Genomic DNA, 18,977 nt, shown 5'->3' with positions numbered 1-18,977 from the left:
CCAAATGCCATTGGTCAGAATTGCCTAAAGCAGATACATTTTTTTTACTTACCCGAATTTCCGAATCGAAACTATTTTTTTGTCCATGCACATCCCTACTAGTCAAGCTTAAAATTTACTCACCACTGCAAGCCTGGAGGAGCAATGGCAAACTCGCCAAGGTGGATTTCTACTTGCCAGTGTTTAATTTTTGTTTGACAATATGAATTTTGAGCCCTAAATATTATCTTCAATAATTAAAAAATAGTCTGCATTTTAAGTGAATTTTCTGAAAATATGTAGATAAAAGATGCACTGAATACACTTCTTATTTAATTGGTTTATTAATTTAAATAATTGTTGGTCATAAACTTAAGCACTTTTCTCAAAGCCCCCCTAATTTCTGAGTTCCTCAGGCTGTATATAATTGGATTCATCAATGGAGTTACTACAATGTACAATAAAGATCTGAACTTATTTGTGTTAAAAGAGTCTTCTCCAGATGGAACCATATTAACTATTATCAAAGTGACATAATACATGCCCGTTACGGTAAGGTGGGAACTGCAAGTGGAGAAGAACTTCCTTCTTCCGCCTAAAGAGGGAGTCTTAATGATGGTAAAAAAAATTAAAATATAAGTAATGACTATAAAATTAAATGGGGCAAACATGAGAGGGATAGAAAGTAAAATGTCTTGTAACATCAGAAGTGGATAGTTCTACTAAAGGACTAAAATCGCAGAAGAAATGGTTGATATAATTTTGTCCACAAAACTGTAGTTACACAAAGTAGATGGTGGGAACCGCACTCAATCCCAGCGGCCAAGGGTGCTCCGGATCAGGACCAGCAATCCCAGAATTATACACGAAAGAAGAAAGGACCACAGGCACTCCAAATTGAAACCGTATGCAGATTTATTAGGAAAAAATGCAACGCCAAGCAACGTTTCGACCAACAAAGGTCTTTTTCAAGCTTTAAAAAGACCTTTGTTGGTCGAAACGTTGCTTGGCGTTGCATTTTTTCCTAATAAATCTGCATACGGTTTCAATTTGGAGTGCCTGTGGTCCTTTCTTCTTTCGCACAAAACTGTAGTTGGCAAATCGAAACCATTTCACTTGAAAATGAAGTGACAAGTAAAAACCAGGACCCAGCAACCAATTTCAAGCAAACTTGAGGACCCATTATTAAAGTATAATTCAGTGGATTTTGTACGGCAAGGTATTGGTCATATGACATAACTGCAAGAAGAAAGCACTGGACACCACTAGAGATGCAAAAACAGTAGAGTTGAGTTAAACAGTAATTGTCCTCATATCTTTTATTATGACATCGAGCATAAATGGAACGATGATGGTGGTGAGCAATAAGTCCGATAAAGCTAAGTGTTTTAGGAAGTAAAACATTGGAATATTGATATTGTCAAATGTTGTCACCAACAGGATAATAGTAAGATTTCCAGTTAATATTATAGTGTAGATTGATAAGAGCAGAGTAAAGAGCAGACCTTTTAGGTTGTATAGACCATGAAATCCCACAAGTAAGAATTCTGTAACTTGTGTCTGGTTATCCTCACACATTGTATAATTGTATCACATGGATATTTAATGGTTTTCTCCTGAAAAATAAGATGAAATAAATCCTTTAAAAATAGACCATGTTTACGATGTTTGAGTCATCCTTAAGATTATGTTACACAGTATCTAGTCCAAACGTTACCTTAGGGTTTGTTGACGTTTTTTATAGTTATTACAAGAAGTCTATCACAATCTTAGTTTCATTATAAATATCAACTTCATAATAAATAATAAAAATACAATACAGGTATTTGTGAGAATCCTGCTTCCAAATTTCATTTATGATATAGATTACAGAGGATTATGTTTTTCATGAGATATTACAATATATTGATTGCATGATGTTTACATTAACCATAATAAACAAACAAATAGGCATTAATAAAATTATTTAATGCTTTAAAAATGTTTTTATGGATATATTTAGCACAATGTAGTATTAATCAAGATGTTATTTTTTAAGTGAGAAAGTGTGAATTAAGAAGAAAGAGAGGTTTATGTCTGGGAGAAAGTTAACGTTACGTGGTACAAGAGAGGGGAAGTAGCATGGAGCTGGCATATGTCAGTGGCATATGGATAATGTAACTTTATGGAAATCAGACATGATGAAAATGGAGAATAAGTACAAAGTAGAAAAGCTGAGAGAAACTGACATAAATGTTAATACCATTAAAGTCCTATTTCTAAAAGTAATTAAAATAATTGATAATGCCACTGTGTTTTCTCTAAGATTCCCAAATCTTTTGAAATTTAGAAATTCACACAAAATAGATAAGATAGATTGTAAGCTATAGTGTCCCTTTAATGTCCCTTTTGAAAGATAATCACTGCTCACTGCAAAATGCACTGATTAATCTGTTTGAAGAGACTCATTCAAATGTATGCTTTCCATTCATCACGTCTGACATGGCACCTGGATTGCTGGAAAGATGTGCTCAACCCGAAAGATATCTGGTTAGGACTCCAAATGTACACAATACTTAGGCCTGCAGGGTCCACCCAGATAATGCATTTTGTAATAGTGCTGCTGTTATTATGATAAGATATATGTAGAATACACATTAAGGTGACAACACCCACAAAAATGCAGTACCTGATCTTAGAAGACTACTTGAAATTTAACTCTGTTGGCAAACAAATATAGAGATTTAATGACCACATATGACCATACCATGTTTAAAGTACATCAACGTGTATTTTACATATATTTATTTATTTATCTTTACACAGCAACACTGTTTGAGATGTGCCATTTTTTAAAATAGATATATGTTTTATTTCAAATTTATTTGGGCATCGTTCTTATGTTGTACTTATATTGGGTTTTTTTATGTCTTTTAAGGTTCTTATATATTGTATATTGTATTTTATCTATATAGATCTACAATTACATGCCTCCATTTGCTGCTTAATGTCATGGTCTTCTATGGAATTATCTATGTACCCTATAGTTTTGGACATTAATATGTTTGGGATATATTTCCCTCTATGCCACACAAGTTCTTTTTTGAAGATACCCATAACTTATTTATGGCTCTATTTAATAGAGGAATAGAAACAGCATATTTATATTCCTTTCCCTCTATAGAAATGCACAGCAATAATATACCCATAGATTCCTCTTATTGAGAGGAATAGAAGGTCATTATTCTTATAATTGTGTATTTATGCGTCTAAATACTATTCTATGTCTACCTCCCATTGTTGTTCTATGATACTACACACTTCCGGGTATCGGCCGAGTGAACCTCAAGGTGGAACGCATGACGTATCGGCCGACTGACCCGTGACCGGAAGTGATGGGAAAACCAGGAAGTAAACGAAAACGAGACGTGAATCGCAGGGCGTCACCGTTTCCATGGTGAAAGCCCGCGAAATCACGGACTTAGAATCAAAGATTGGACTTTTAAAGAGGTATAAAAGCAGGAACTGGTCCCACAGCAGAAATAGAGGCTTTTCCGATTTTTTTATATATCCAGTTGAAGAAGCTGCTACAGCGAAACGCGTCCTGGAGTTTGGAGAAGATCGGTCTTTATTGATTTGGACTTTTTATATGCCTATTCAGTGTTTTTATATTGTTATATATAGTTTTATGTAAATAAAGTATATTTATATATTTTTACAACACTGCTGGCATCGTTCCTGCTCTTTTAAAGAAGGCGTGTGGGCCTTAACCACATATACCCTTGATCAGAGCCGATGTGGATGGCTCTGTGTTTGTAAGTACAAACTTGTTCTACTTCTACTTGGATGTTTCCAAGAAGTTTGATACAGTTCTTCACAATAGGCTAATGTTCAAACTAGAGTATATTGGTTTTACTCGTGGGTAGAACATTGGCTTAAAGATAGAGTACAGAGAATTGTCATTTATGGTACATTTTCAAGCTGGACAAAAGTGGTAAGTGCCCCTCTGGGTTCTGTTCTGGGACCACTCAAATTTAATATATTTATAAATGATATTGAAATAAGCATTGCAAGCCATGTTTCAGTGTTTGCAGATGAAACAATACTCTGTAAAATAATACAATATGCTTTGTTGCAGAGGGATTTAGATAAATTGAGGGACTGGGCACTCAAATGGCAGATGAAATTTAATGTAGAAAAGTGCAAGTTTTGTACTTTGGGGTAAATAATGCACAAGCAACTTACACCCTAAATGGCTAGTGAATTAGGGATAACCACACACGAGAAGGATTTGGGAATTCTTATAGACAATAAACCAGGCAACAATATGCAATGTCAATCAGCAGTAATGCAACAATATGTAATGTCAATCATCAATAGAATATATTGTCAAATAGAAGCATTCATTTTTGGTATGAAAATCTATTTTTGCCTCTTTATATATCAATGGTAAGACCACACCTTAAATCTGTGGTGCAATTTTAAGCAACTGTTCTAAAGAAGGATATTATGGCACTAGAAAAAGGAATGGAGCATTTTAGTTATAAAGAAATGATAACAAATTTAATTCTCAGTTTGGCAAAACTGCACCTCAGATGGGATATGATAGCAATATACTCAGTGCCAGTCCAAACATTGTCTGGAAATCTATTCATAAACAGGACTATACGTAGGACATAAGGTCACACATTTAGATTGGAAGAAAGGAGATTTACCCTAAAGCAAAGAAAAGGGTTATTACAGTAAGAGCAATAATGATGTGGAATTCTTTGCCTGAATAGGTGGTTTTACCAGAGTCTATACATATGTCTAAACAGCAACTGGATAACTACTTGCAAAAACACAATATACAGGGATATAATTTTTAATTAGTGGGGTAATAGCTTTTTGATCCAAGGAGATATCTGACTGCCATTCTTTGGTCAAGAATGATTTTTTTTCCCTTTTTTTTTTTTTTTTTTTGCAAAATTGGAAGCGCTTCAGACTGGGTTTTTGCCTTCTTTTGAATCAAGAGCAACTTGATAAACACATGTCTCTTTTCATCTATGTAAAAATGTAACGATGCATCAGAGGATATCTTTAAAAGATATAGTACAAGAAAAATGACAATGGAGGAGTATATAGTGTAGTACATCTTAAGTAATGAAACACAAACTAAAATCAAAGAAAGCCCTGTTTGTGGTGATTTTATTGTCATGCTTGATTTTATTGTGTTATATACTTTATTTGAATATAGATATCTATATTTTAAAATTCTTGGACCCTCCTTTTTTCCAACTGCTTCTTTAATACCATTTTTCTTGGTGGGAAACAAATTACTCAGATTTGTTTACACTATACAAGTAAGTAGTGTTATTTGCAACAGGTCATTTAGCAGCCATTAGAGGACTCCACTGCATATGAGTGTGGTTTCACTTACTTATTTGCTCAGCCTGTGCCATCAAAATATACTACACTATATAGTGTTTATTCTGTTTTCATTGCATATTTCCTAGATTACCAATTGGGGACAAGAGATACACTACACATCCTTAAGTGGGGATTATACCACTCCAGAATTGGAGCTAACAAGTAGCTCCAAACACTGTAAATGGATCTCTTATTCCATGCATCATACATTAAGATTTACCATATTATATACTCCTTCATTGTGCATTTTCTCATTTCATATCATCTGTGGGCATCCCCTGGAACTACTCCCATTTCTCCTTCTAAGCATTCTCTATTTGGCCAGAAAAGAATGACTCCAGACCGGGTTGTGTAGCTGCCTTCTCTATCATACCAGTACATTTTAAGCACTAAACCTTCTCAAGTGTTTAATAAAAAATGGAATACAAAGTATAATAGTTTTAAAAAAAATTACATAAAGTTAATTATATGACAGTTACGTATCTGCTTCACTAGTCTAACATCTTATTTCAAAGTTGAGGGCCTGGATTAGACAGTAGGGGTTACTTGGACTCCATGCTTACAGGGGTTACACAATATGTGGCTTGCCCTTTTGTGCAGCATGTTGGGATGTATGTCAATATGACATGCTGGGATTCTCCTGATAATAATATGGTCAATTTGGACTGCATCCTTGGTTAGGGCAATCTGACATTAACTTTTTCAGATTCTATGGTAGTTAGGTAGCTTCCCCTAGCAATGTGATCTCATCTACACAGGGTATGGTGTACACATTAGAGACTGTTTTATCATTAAGTCATCAGTAATCAACACAGAAGTGGGTGGACCAGTCCCTCTTTGATACAAGTAGTAGAGAGGAGGCCCAGGGACTGTCTGATTCCTCTTTGACTCCTAACTAGACCATCTGTTGGATCTCCTTTTTCATATTTTATTAAACTGCATCAGGGATGCGGTATGCAGGTTGTCTCATGGGCGCTTGCCCAGGAGTCTCCAACGGGTGCACTGCTAGGGTGGTATATTGGAGCAGGAAGTTCCACTCTAGGGGCCCTAACTCTTCCCCTAACTGTCTGGCAACCTTCCCTTTGCATATCCAGTAATGGGAGATTGTCATAGTCTATAGTCCCACTGCTAATACCACTTCGTCATGGTCCACATATGCTTTATGCATATTGATGTTGAACTTCCTCCTAAATATCTCTTCTGACCATCTGGCCACAATGTAGGTGGTGTCGCATATCTGCTCTACCACCCTGTAGGGACCTTAACAGACAGCCTGCAGCTTGTTTTGCCAGGTAGGTTTTAACAATAGAACCATTTTCCCAACCTGGAAACTGTGGTCCCTGACTCACCATTTATACCAGACCCACTGGCAAAATTACCTCCTGAGTTTACCTCCAAGCGGTATCTCTGCTCCAGCATGTAAGGTAGGATTGGCATCCCTTCCAATGTTTTCCATTCCCAATACTCATAGATCTAGGGGAGACCCTGTTGAATCCGATGGTACCTCCCAATAGATGAACAGGAGGTGAGGCAGGAATCGCTACCAAGCCTTGCAAATGGTAATGAATGTCCGAAGCATCTGCTTTGGAATTTCATTGAACCATTCACATAGGCCATTTGTCTGGGGGTGATAGGGCACGCTCTGGATAGGTCTTATTCCATAGAGCCTCTAAATGTGATATTGTCATATTATTTTACCTACTTAAGGAGCTGTCTACTAAGCACATGAAATATAAAAATTAAGAAAAGCCCTTTTCTTAATTTAGGTATTTCAGTTGTTTAGTAGATTGTTCACTAATTGATACCCTTATGTGGGATTACCATATTTAATTGTACCAAATTAGGGAGTTATCGACAAAACACAACAGCTCCCTCTTCTGGTAGTGGTACCCTTAAATATGGTTTGGTAATCGCACATTCTAATTTTAAATGAATGAACTAATGAAATAATCAAACAAAAATGTTTGTTTTGAGTGGTTCGTTCATTACTTACATTGTGCCATTCAACATTCGTACAAATGGACGAACAATATTTTTTTCTTACAAATGTATTTTCTTCTGAAAACTAATGCCCAAATCTAGTTCACAGTAGCAAAAATTATAAACAGCAATGTATTTTCAAAATGCAACATTGTCCTGTTGAGAACTGTTGTAAAATTTGAGGATTGCTGGTAAGATATGTTGAGAACTGAAATGTAATCTCAAATGTAAGTAGCCAAACTGAGAGCATAGACAATTGTCACTTTATTAAATAACCTTGACTGCTTTTCATGATGTTCTACATTTCTGGGTGTGCAAAAAAACAAACAAAAAACATTTCTTAGGAATTGCTTACAAACCTATATCAAGTTCATATTTACTTAACTCTTCACAATCGAGTTTAAAACATGATCACACTATTTTTTTATACTTGGTTTGCTTACCTAGCTAACATCAAAATATAATTTTAAGTATAATTTTTTTTATTACATTTATTAATAGACTGTTTACAGAAATACGGTGGAATAAAAGGTTTTAGATATTGAATGTCATTTCTTCAGAGAGGGTTTATAAAATAGACAGGAAAAAACACATAAATATTACACAAAGAAAGAAACAAGTACAAATGATTTTCTTGTGACTGTTTGCAGGGATACAGGTGTCAGTTGTAAAGGATACAGGCAGTGGCGTACATACCGGGGTCGCAGAGGTCGCGGCTGCGACCGGGCCCGGCCCACCAGGGGGCCCGGCCGCCCTGCGACCCCGGTATGTATGTCACTGGGCCAGCCTCTTCTCCTGGGGGGCCCAAGAGCCGGCCACCTCAGGGCCCCCCGAGGCTGGCCCTGCTGTCACCCGGCTGGCCGGTCCTGCAGGCGCGCGAGGGAGCACTGTCTCCTAGGTGCTTCCTCTTCAGCTCCCTCGCGCACCGCACTGATACCGGAGCCGGAAGATGACGTCATCTTCCGGCTCCGGTATCAGTGCGGCGCGCGAGGGAGCTGAAGAGGAAGCACTCAGGAGACAGTGCTCCCTCGCGCGCCTGCAGGACCGGCCAGCCTGACTGCCCGCCGGGTGACCGGCCCCCAGGAGCCCAGCAGCACCACTGGACCCCAGGGAATCCCCTCAGCTCTCCCACAGGTAAGGAGGCTGGGGGGATTTTAAAAAAAGGTGTTTGTGAGTGTTAGTGTATGTTAGTGTTAGTGAGTGTGTGTGTTTGTGAGTGTGAGTGTATGTTAGTGTGTGTGAGTGTATGTTAGTGTGTGTGAGTGTATGTTAGTGTGTGTTAGTGAGTGTGTTAGTGTGTGTGAGTGTATGTTAGTGAGTGTATGTTAGTGTGTGTTTGTGAGTGTGAGTGTGTGTTTGTGAGTGTGAGTGTATGTTTGTGAGTGTGAGTGTATGTTAGTGTGTGTGAGTGTATGTTAGTGTGTGTTAGTGAGTGTGTTAGTGTGTGTGAGTGTATGTTAGTGAGCGTATGTTAGTGTGTGTTTGTGAGTGTGAGTGTGTGTTTGTGAGTGTGAGTGTATGTTTGTGAGTGTGAGTGTATGTTTGTGAGTGTGAGTGTATGTTAGTGTGTGTGAGTGTATGTTAGTGTGTGTGAGTGTGTGTTAGTGTGCGTGAGTGTGTGTGAGTGAGTGTGTTAGTGTGTGTGAGTGTATGTTAGTGTGTGTTTGTGAGTGTGTGTTTGTGAGTGTATGTTTGTGAGTGTGTGTGAGTGTATGTTAGTGTGTGTTTGTATGTTAGTGTGTGTTTGTATGTTAGTGTGTGTTTGTATGTTAGTGTGTGTTTGTATGTTAGTGTGTGTTTGTGAGTGTTAGTGTGTGTGTGAGTGTATGTTAGTGTGTGTGAGTGTGTTAGAGTGTGTTATAGTGTGAGTGTGTTATAGTGTGTGAGTGTGTTAGTGTGTGAGTGTATGTTAGTGTGTGAGTGTATGTTAGTGTGTGAGTGTATGTTAGTGTGTGTTTGTGAGTGTTAGTGTGTGTTTGTGAGTGTTAGTGTGTGTTTGTGAGTGTTAGTGTGTGTTAGTGTTAGATTGTGTGTGTTAGTGTGTGTGTTAGTGTGTTAGTCTTAGAGTGTGTGTGTGTGTTAGAGTGTGTTAGTGTGTGTGTCTGTTACTGAGTATGTTTGTGTGCATCTGTTAGTGAGTGTGTATGTATGTCTGTCACTGAGTGTGTGTCTGTCAGTAAATGTGTGCGTCTGTTCATGAGAGTGTGTGTGTCTTAAGCACTTACCTTTCTCCAGCGCCGGACTCCCTTGGCGCTGGGAATCTCTCCGCCCCGATCCGCCTCTCAGCTCCGAATGCGCATGCGTGGCAAGAGCCACGCTCGCATTCAAACCGCCCATAGGAAAGCATTATTCAATGCTTTTCTATGGACGTTCAGCGTCTTCTCACTGTGATTCTCACAGTGAGAATCGCAGAAAATCCTCTAGCGGCTGTCAATGAGACAGCCGCTAGAGGCTGGATTAACCCTCAGTGAAACATAGCCGTTTCTCTGAAACGGCTATGTTTTCAGCTGCAGTTTTAAAACTAGAGACCTGGCACCCAGACCACTTCATTGAGCTGATGTGATCTGGGTGTCTGTAGTGGTCCTTTAAGTGTATGTGTTTATGCATGCACTTGCGTACATACCGCGGTCACACAGGTCGCAGCCCTGCGACCCGGTGCCCGCCGCCATGTGTTGCGGACCCAGCCCGCACAGAGTAAGCGCGCGGGGGGGCCCACGGATCAGTTTTCGCACCGGGGCCCCATGGGTTGTGTGTACGCCACTGGATACAGGAGATTCAGTGTCCTATATATTATATCAGAAAGGATGGAAAGGGCTTAGAGCAAATTAAGAGATTCAGCATTGCATGTTTCTGGGTTTGTGGATTGAGGCCTAAGGATCAGAGATGGAGATGAGACACAGTTATATGAAGATAGTTACAGCTACGAGGGGCAAAGTAAGGAGGTAGAGAGGGGCTGGGTAGAACAGACATTTGTTGTACACAACTGAAAACTTTACCAACCAGATTCTATTGCCCCAAATATTAATAACTACTGGTACATGAAAAATTGGTGAAATACATTCAATAAAAATAACAATGAATAACTGCATACACAGAAAGTTACAGGTAAAATAATGACAATGTTATAGTAAAGATAATAATACAGTGACGATGGAAGAATAGATTAGATGCAGTAGTTCCTGGCGAACATAGCGTGTTCGAGTTCGCCGCGGCGGGCAGACACATGCGCGGTTCGATCCGCCCCCTATTCGTCATCATTGAGCAAACTTTGACCCTGTGCCTCTCGGTCAGCAGACACATTCCAGCCATTCAGCAGCACACCCTCCCTTCCACACCCTCCCACCTCCCTCCCAGCATCCATTTTCGATTCATTCTGAAGCTGCATGCTTACTGAGAGGAGGGAAAGGGTAGCTGCTGCTGATTAGATAGGGAAATTGATAGCTAGGCTAGGGTATTCAGTGTCCACTACAGTCCTGAAGGACTCATCTGATCTCTGCTGTAAGGACAGCACCCCAAAAAGCCCTTTTTAGGGCTAGAACATCAGTCTGCTTTTTTTTTGCCAGCTTCTGTGGCAGGCTGGATGCTGTGCCCATTTGCACAGTCAGTGCCACCACTCATATCTGTTGTCACAATAGCTTAAGCTTTACATTTAAAAAAAAAAAAAAAATCACTGTAATAGAAGAGCAGTTGCCTGCCTGCCTGCCAGCTTCTGTGTCAGGCTGGATGATGTGCCCATTTGCACAGTCAGTGCCACCACTCATATCTGTTGTCACAATAGCTTAAGCTTTACATTAAAAAAAAAAAAAAATTCACTGTAATAGAAGAGCAGTTGCCTGCCTGCCAGCTTCTGTGTCAGGCTGGACGCTGTGCCCATTTGCACAGTCAGTGCCACCATATCTGTTGTCACAATAGCTTAAGCTTTACATTTAAAAAAAAAAAAAAAATTCACTTTAATAGAAGAGCAGTTAGTTGTCTGCAAGCGTCTGGGTGTCAGGCCTCCTTCAGCGTGTGCTCTGCAGACCTGTGCCAGCGTACTTTGACAGTTGCCACTCATATCTGGTGTCTCTGTAGCGTGCTTTTACAAAGAAAAAAGGTTTCCAGTGTAATCTAATAGCAGCCAGTCAGTGTCCTTCAAGCGGCTGTGTCAGGCCTTCCTTCAGCGTGTGCCCTGCACAACCCTGCCAGCGTACTTTGACAGTTGCCACTCATATCTGGTGTCTCTGTAGCGTGCTTTTACAAAGAAAAAAGGTTTCCAGTGTAAGCTAATAGCAGCCAGTCAGTGTCCTTCAAGCGGCTGTGTCAGGCCTACAGCATGTGCTCTGCAGACCTGTGCCAGTGCACATTGCCACTCATATCTGGTGTCTCTGTAGTGTGCTTTTACAAAGAAAAAAAGGTTTCCAGTGTAAGCTAATAGCAGCCAGTCAGTGTCCTTCAAGCGGCTGTGTCAGGCCTTCCTTCAGCGTGTGCCCTGCACAACCCTGCCAGCGTACTTTGACAGTTGCCACTCATATCTGGTGTCTCTGTAGCGTGCTTTTACAAAGAAAAAAGGTTTCCAGTGTAAGCTAATAGCAGCCAGTCAGTGTCCTTCAAGCGGCTGTGTCAGGCCTTCCTTCAGCGTGTGCCCTGCACAACCCTGCCAGCGTACTTTGACAGTTGCCACTCATATCTGGTGTCTCTGTAGCGTGCTTTTACAAAGAAAAAAGGTATCCAGTGTAAGCTAATAGCAGCCAGACAGTGTCCTTCAAGCGGCTGTGTCAGGCCTACAGCCTGTGCTCTGCAGACCGGTGCCAGTGCACATTGCCACTCATATCTGGTGTCTCTGTAGCGTGCTTTTACAAAGAAAAAAAGGTTTTCAGTGTAAGCTAATAGCAGCCAGTCAGTGTCCTTCAAGCGGCTGTGTCAGGCCTACAGCCTGTGCTCTGCAGACCGGTGCCAGTGCACATTGCCACTCATATCTGGTGTCTCTGTAGCGTGCATTTACAAAGAAAAAAGGTTTCCAGTGTAAGCTAATAGCAGCCAGTCAGTGTCCTTCAAGCGGCTGTGTCAGGCCTTCCTTCAGCGTGTGTCCTGCACAACCCTGCCAGCATACTTTGACAGTTGCCACTCATATCTGGTGTCTCTGTAGCGTGCTTTTACAAAGAAAAAAGGTTTCCAGTGTAAGCCAATAGCAGCCAGTCAGTGTCCTTCAAGCGGCTGTGTCAGGCCTACAGCCTGTGCTCTGCAGACCTGTGCCAGTGCACATTGCCACTCATATCTGGTGTCTCTGTAGCGTGCTTTTACAAAGAAAAAAGGTTTCCAGTGTAAGCTAATAGCAGCCAGTCAGTGTCCTTCAAGCGGCTGTGTCAGGCCTTCCTTCAGCGTGTGCCCTGCACAACCCTGCCAGCGTACTTTGACAGTTGCCACTCATATCTGGTGTCTCTGTAGCGTGCTTTTACAAAGAAAAAAGGTTTCCAGTGTAAGCTAATAGCAGCCAGTCAGTGTCCTTCAAGCGGCTGTGTCAGGCCTTCCTTCAGCGTGTGCCCTGCACAACTCTGCCAGCATACTTTGACAGTTGCCAATCAAATCTGGTGTCTCTGTAGCGTGCTTTTACAAAGAAAAAACAGTTTCCAGTGTAAGCTAATAGCAGCCAGTCAGTGTCCTTCAAGCGGCTGTGTCAGGCCTTCCTTCAGCGTGTGCCCTGCACAACCCTGCCAGCGTACTTTGACAGTTGCCACTCATATCTGGTGTCTCTGTAGCGTGCTTTTACAAAGAAAAAAGGTTTCCAGTGTAAGCCAATAGCAGCCAGTCAGTGTCCTTCAAGCGGCTGTGTCAGGCCTACAGCCTGTGCTCTGCAGACCGGTGCCAGTGCACATTGCCACTCATATCTGGTGTCTCTGTAGCGTGCTTTTACAAAGAAAAAAAGGTTTTCAGTGTAAGCTAATAGCAGCCAGTCAGTGTCCTTCAAGCGGCTGTGTCAGGCCTACAGCCTGTGCTCTGCAGACCGGTGCCAGTGCACATTGCCACTCATATCTGGTGTCTCTGTAGCGTGCTTTTACAAAGAAAAAAGGTTTCCAGTGTAAGCTAATAGCAGCCAGTCAGTGTCCTTCAAGCGGCTGTGTCAGGCCTTCCTTCAGCGTGTGCCCTGCACAACCCTGCCAGCGTACTTTGACAGTTGCCACTCATATCTGGTGTCTCTGTAGCGTGCTTTTACAAAGAAAAAAGGTTTCCAGTGTAAGCTAATAGCAGCCAGTCAGTGTCCTTCAAGCGGCTGTGTCAGGCCTACAGCATGTGCTCTGCAGACCTGTGCCAGTGCACATTGCCACTCATATCTGGTGTCTCTGTAGTGTGCTTTTACAAAGAAAAAAAGGTTTCCAGTGTAAGCTAATAGCAGCCAGTCAGTGTCCTTCAAGCGGCTGTGTCAGGCCTTCCTTCAGCGTGTGCCCTGCACAACCCTGCCAGCGTACTTTGACAGTTGCCACTCATATCTGGTGTCTCTGTAGCGTGCTTTTACAAAGAAAAAAGGTTTCCAGTGTAAGCTAATAGCAGCCAGTCAGTGTCCTTCAAGCGGCTGTGTCAGGCCTTCCTTCAGCGTGTGCCCTGCACAACTCTGCCAGCATACTTTGACAGTTGCCAATCAAATCTGGTGTCTCTGTAGCGTGCTTTTACAAAGAAAAAACAGTTTCCAGTGTAAGCTAATAGCAGCCAGTCAGTGTCCTTCAAGCGGCTGTGTCAGGCCTTCCTTCAGCGTGTGCCCTGCACAACCCTGCCAGCGTACTTTGACAGTTGCCACTCATATCTGGTGTCTCTGTAGCGTGCTTTTACAAAGAAAAAAGGTTTCCAGTGTAAGCTAATAGCAGCCAGTCAGTGTCCTTCAAGCGGCTGTGTCAGGCCTTCCTTCAGCGTGTGCCCTGCACAACCCTGCCAGCGTACTTTGACAGTTGCCACTCATATCTGGTGTCTCTGTAGCGTGCTTTTACAAAGAAAAAAGGTTTCCAGTGTAAGCTAATAGCAGCCAGTCAGTGTCCTTCAAGCGGCTGTGTCAGGCCTTCCTTCAGCGTGTGCCCTGCACAACCCTTCCAACGTACTTTGACAGTTGCCACTCATATCTGGTGTCTCTGTAGCGTGCTTTTACAAAGAAAAAAGGTTTCCAGTGTAAGCTAATAGCAGCCAGTCAGTGTCCTTCAAGCGGCTCTGTCCGGCCTTCCTTCAGCATGTGCTCTGCAGAACTGTGCCAGTGCACATTGCCACTCATATCTGGTGTCTCTATAGCGTGCATTTACAAAGAAAAAAGGTTTCCAGTGTAAGCTAATAGCAGCCAGTCAGTGTCCTTCAAGCGGCTGTGTCATGCCTTCCTTCAGCGTGTGCTCTGCAGACCGGTGCCAGTGAACATTGCCACTCATATCTGGTGTCTCTGTAGCGTGCTTTTACAAAGAAAAAACGGTTTCCAGTGTAAGCTAATAGCAGTCAGTGTCCTTAAAGCGTGTGTGTCAGGCCTACAGCCTGTGCTCTGCAGACCTGTGCCAGTGCACATTGCCAGTTTGCCACTCATATCTGGTCTCACAGTAGCTTGCACGCATAGTACCACTAATCCCCCAAAAAATGACAGGCAGAGGCAGGCCACCCCGCAGGGTCCATCGTGGTCGTGGTGCTGTGATTCCCTTTGGCCCTAGAATAATGCCCAGTTTTCAGAGGCCGCGTACCCTGAACTTGAAAAGTTCTGAGGACATAGTTGACTGGCTAACACAGGACACCCAATCTTCTACAGCCTCCGCTCGGAACCTTGACGCACCATCCTCCTCCAGATTAGCTTCAGGCACCTCTCAAGATACCACTCACCCGCCTGCCGCCACCACCAAAACTAGCACCACATCCGCTTTACTTGGTATGTCAGAGGAGTTATTCACACATCCGTTTGAGGAAATGAGTGATGCGCAACCATTATTGCCAGAGGATGTAGATAACAGGGATATGTCTCAGGCAGGCAGCATTACACACATGGACGTACGGTGTGATGATGATGATGTTGTACCTGCTGCTGCTTCCTTTTCTGAGTTGTCAGATACAAGTGAAGCGGTTGATGATGACGATGCGTCCATGGATGTCACGTGGGTGCCCACTCGGCAAGAAGAACAGGGCGAAAGTTCAGATGGGGAGACAGAGAGGAGGAGGAGGAGACGAGTTGGAAGCAGGGGGAGGTCGTCGCAAGGAGCTAGTGGCACAGTCAGACAGCATGCATCGGCACCTGGGGTCAGCCCGACAGCACGCCAATCAACGCATGCTGTGTCCACCACCAGAATGCCGTCATTGCAGAGCTCAGCAGTGTGGAATTTTTTTTGTGTGTCTGCCTCTGACAACAGCGATGCCATTTGCAACCTGTGCCAAAGGAAACTGAGTCGTGGGAAGTCCAACACCCACCTAGGTACAACTGCTTTGCGTAGGCACATGATCTCACATCACAAACGCCTATGGGATCAACACATGAGTACAAGCAGCACGCCTACTCTAAGCCGCCATCCTCCTCCTGATCCAGCATCTTCAGCCACGTCAACCACTGCTGTCCTCCTTGCCCCCTCTCAACCATCCGCCACTCCGTCTCCCGCCTTGAGCAGTTCCCGCTCATCTGCCCACAGTCATGTGTCTGTCAAGGACATGTTTGAGCGTAAGAAGCCAATGTCACAAAGTCACCCCCTTGCCCAGCATCTGACAGCTGGCTTGCCCAAACTATTAGCCCGCCAGCTTTTACCATACAAGCTGGTGGAGTCTGAGGCGTTCAAAAAATTTGTAGCTATTGGCACACCGCAGTGGAAGGTACCCGGCCGAAATTTATTTTCACAAAAGGCAATCCCCAACCTGTACTCGATTGTGCAAAAGGAAGTAATGGCATATCTGGCACACAGTGTTGGGGCAAGGGTCCATCTGACCACTGATACCTTGTCTGCAAAGCATGGTCAGGGCAGGTATATCACCTACACAGCGCATTGGGTAAACCTGCTAACGGCTGACAAGCATGGAATGCGTGGCTCTGCAGAGGAGTTGGTGACACCGCCACGACTTTCAGGCAGTCCTGCTGCCACCTCTTCTACTCCTCCTACTCCATCCTCTTCCATAACCTCCTCGGCTGAGTCCTCTTCTGCTGCTGCGTCTTGCTCCACATCAACGGCACCCCCCCAGCTCCCCAGGTACTATTCCACATCCCGGATACGGCAGTGTCACGCCGTCTTGGGTTTGACTTGCTTGAAAGCAGAGAGTCACACCGGACAAGCACTCCTGTCCGCCCTGAACGCACAGGTGGTAAAGTGGCTGACTCCGCAGCAACTGGATATTGGCAAAGTGGTTTGTGACAACGGAACAAATTTGTTAGCGGCATTGAAGTTGGGCAAGTTGACACATGTGCCGTGCATGGCACATGTGTGTAATCTGATCGTACAACGCTTTGTGTATTAGTACACAGGCTTACAGGACGTCCTGAAGCAGGCCTGAAAGGTGTGTGGCCATTTCAGGTGTTCCTACATGGCCATGGCTCACTTTGCCGATATCCAGTGGCAAAACAACATGCCAGTGAGGCGCTTGATTTGCGACAGCCCGACACGTTGGAATTCAACACTCCTAATGTTCGACCGCCTGCTCCAACAAGAAAAAGCTGTTAATGAATATTTGAATGACCAGGGTGCTAGGACAGCCTCGAGCTGTGAATTTTTTTGCCACGTTACTGGACGCTCATGCGCAATGCCTGTAGGCTCATGCTTCCTTTTGAGGAGGTGACAAACCTAGTCAGTTTCACCGAAGGCACCATCAGCGACATCCTACCATTTGTTTTCTTCCTGGAGCGTGCCCTGCGAAGAGTACTGGATCAGGCCGTAGATGAGCGTGAAGAGGAAGAGGAAGAGTTGTGGTCACCATCACCACCAGAAACAGCCTTATCAGCATCGCTTGCTGGACCTGCTTCAGGATGCTGGAAGAGGATTGTGAGGAAGAGGAGTCAGAGGAGGAATGTGGCTTTGAGGAGGAGGAGGAAGACCAACCACAACAGGCATCCCAGGGTGCTCGTTGTCACCTATCTGGTACCCGTGGTGTTGTACGTGGCTGGGGGGAAGAACATACCTTCATTGACATCAGTGAGGAGGAGGAACGGGAAATGAGTAGCTCGGCATCCAACCTTGTGCAAATGGGGTCTTTCATGCTGTCGTGCCTGTTGAGGGACCCTCGTATAAAAAGGCTGAAGGAGAACGACCTGTACTGGGTGTCCACGCTACTAGACCCCCAGTATAAGCAGAAAGTGGCGGAAATGTTACCGAATTACAACAAGTCGGAAAGGATGCAGCATTTGCAAAATAAATTAAAAAGTATGGTCATCCTCCTCCTCCCACTACCACGCCGGCAAGGACAGGACGCTTTAAAGACGTGTTGTTGATGGAGGACATGCGGACCTTTTTAAGTCCTACGCATCGCCACAGCCCTTCGGGATCCACCCTCAGAGAGCGACTTGACCGACAGGTAGCAGACTACCTCGCCTTAACTGCAGATATCGACACTCTGAGGAGCGATGAACCCCTTGACTACTGGGTGTGCAGGCTTGACCTGTGGCCTGAGCTATCCCAATTTGCGATAGAACTTCTGGCCTGCCCCGCTTCAAGTGTCCTGTCAGAAAGGACCTTCAGTGCAGCAGGAGGTATTGTCACTGAGAAGAGAAGTCGCCTAGGTCAAAAAAGTCTAGATTACCTCACCTTTATTAAGATGAATGAGGGATGGATCCCGAAGGGACTGACACTGGGCGATACATTCGCTTAAAAAAGGCCTGATGAGATGACCTGCCTTGTGCTAAAAATGGTCCACACGCTGCTGTGTTTTAGCTCTGAATGCCGGTTGACTTGCGTGACTTATCCGCCATCAACTAGGGTTCAAGCCGCCATGTTTTAGGGCACTTTCTGCCTGTGAAACAAACATCATTTTTTTCTGGCCGCTGCTACAGCAGCGGCTGCAACAATACCAAATTTTTCAGGCATGTGTACATGCCTAATTTTTAGGCCCACTGGTGCTGCACTGTGGCTTCAAAAACCAAACCAAAAAAAAGGCACATAGTGACCCTATGTAGGGGGAACAGTCCCTATTCTGCTCTGTGTCAGTGTGTATCATGGTCTCTGAGGACGGGGAACAGTCTCTATTCTGCTCTTGCATTTCTATTTCTTCTTAGATAACAAAAAAATTCTGAGACGACGTTTGCAGGGCTATTCACTTGTGTGATCTGTCATGAATTGTCATTTGCAAACAAAAACAACAATATATGTGAACACAACCCAGTGAAAAAAAAAAATATGATTTAAAGCAAACCAGGACTTCCCTTAATGTTTTAGGTGAAGTATCCCGGTAACTCCCCGAAGACTTCCTCTTGTCTTCAATAGATATATGCACATAGGATAGGGGATGATCTGCTAAATGTAGATACAATAAAAAAACATAGCGTTTAACTGTGTGGGGACTGACACTGGTTTATAATCACATTTGGTCACTCACAGATTTGCAGAATTAAAACAGCCTTGAGTGTATATATTTATATATATGTATATTTGTGTATATATCTTTCTCTTTTGAGATACATACATTTGCTCCGTGAGGAACATGTGAGGAGGGACAATATACTGTGTTATGGTACT

At 43.3% G+C, this 18,977-nt stretch overlaps 1 pseudogene; it reads right to left on the bottom strand.

Annotated features, from left to right (window-relative positions):
• Window positions 1–323: 323 nt before the first annotated feature.
• LOC134601978 (olfactory receptor 5P60-like) lies at window positions 324–1,557 on the bottom strand (annotated as a pseudogene).
• Window positions 1,558–18,977: the final 17,420 nt, after the last annotated feature.

The sequence above is a fragment of the Pelobates fuscus genome, chromosome 3, assembly GCF_036172605.1.
Source record: "Pelobates fuscus isolate aPelFus1 chromosome 3, aPelFus1.pri, whole genome shotgun sequence".
In the NCBI taxonomy this organism is placed as follows: domain Eukaryota; kingdom Metazoa; phylum Chordata; class Amphibia; order Anura; family Pelobatidae; genus Pelobates; species Pelobates fuscus.
This window is presented reverse-complemented; position numbering and strand designations above follow the sequence as displayed.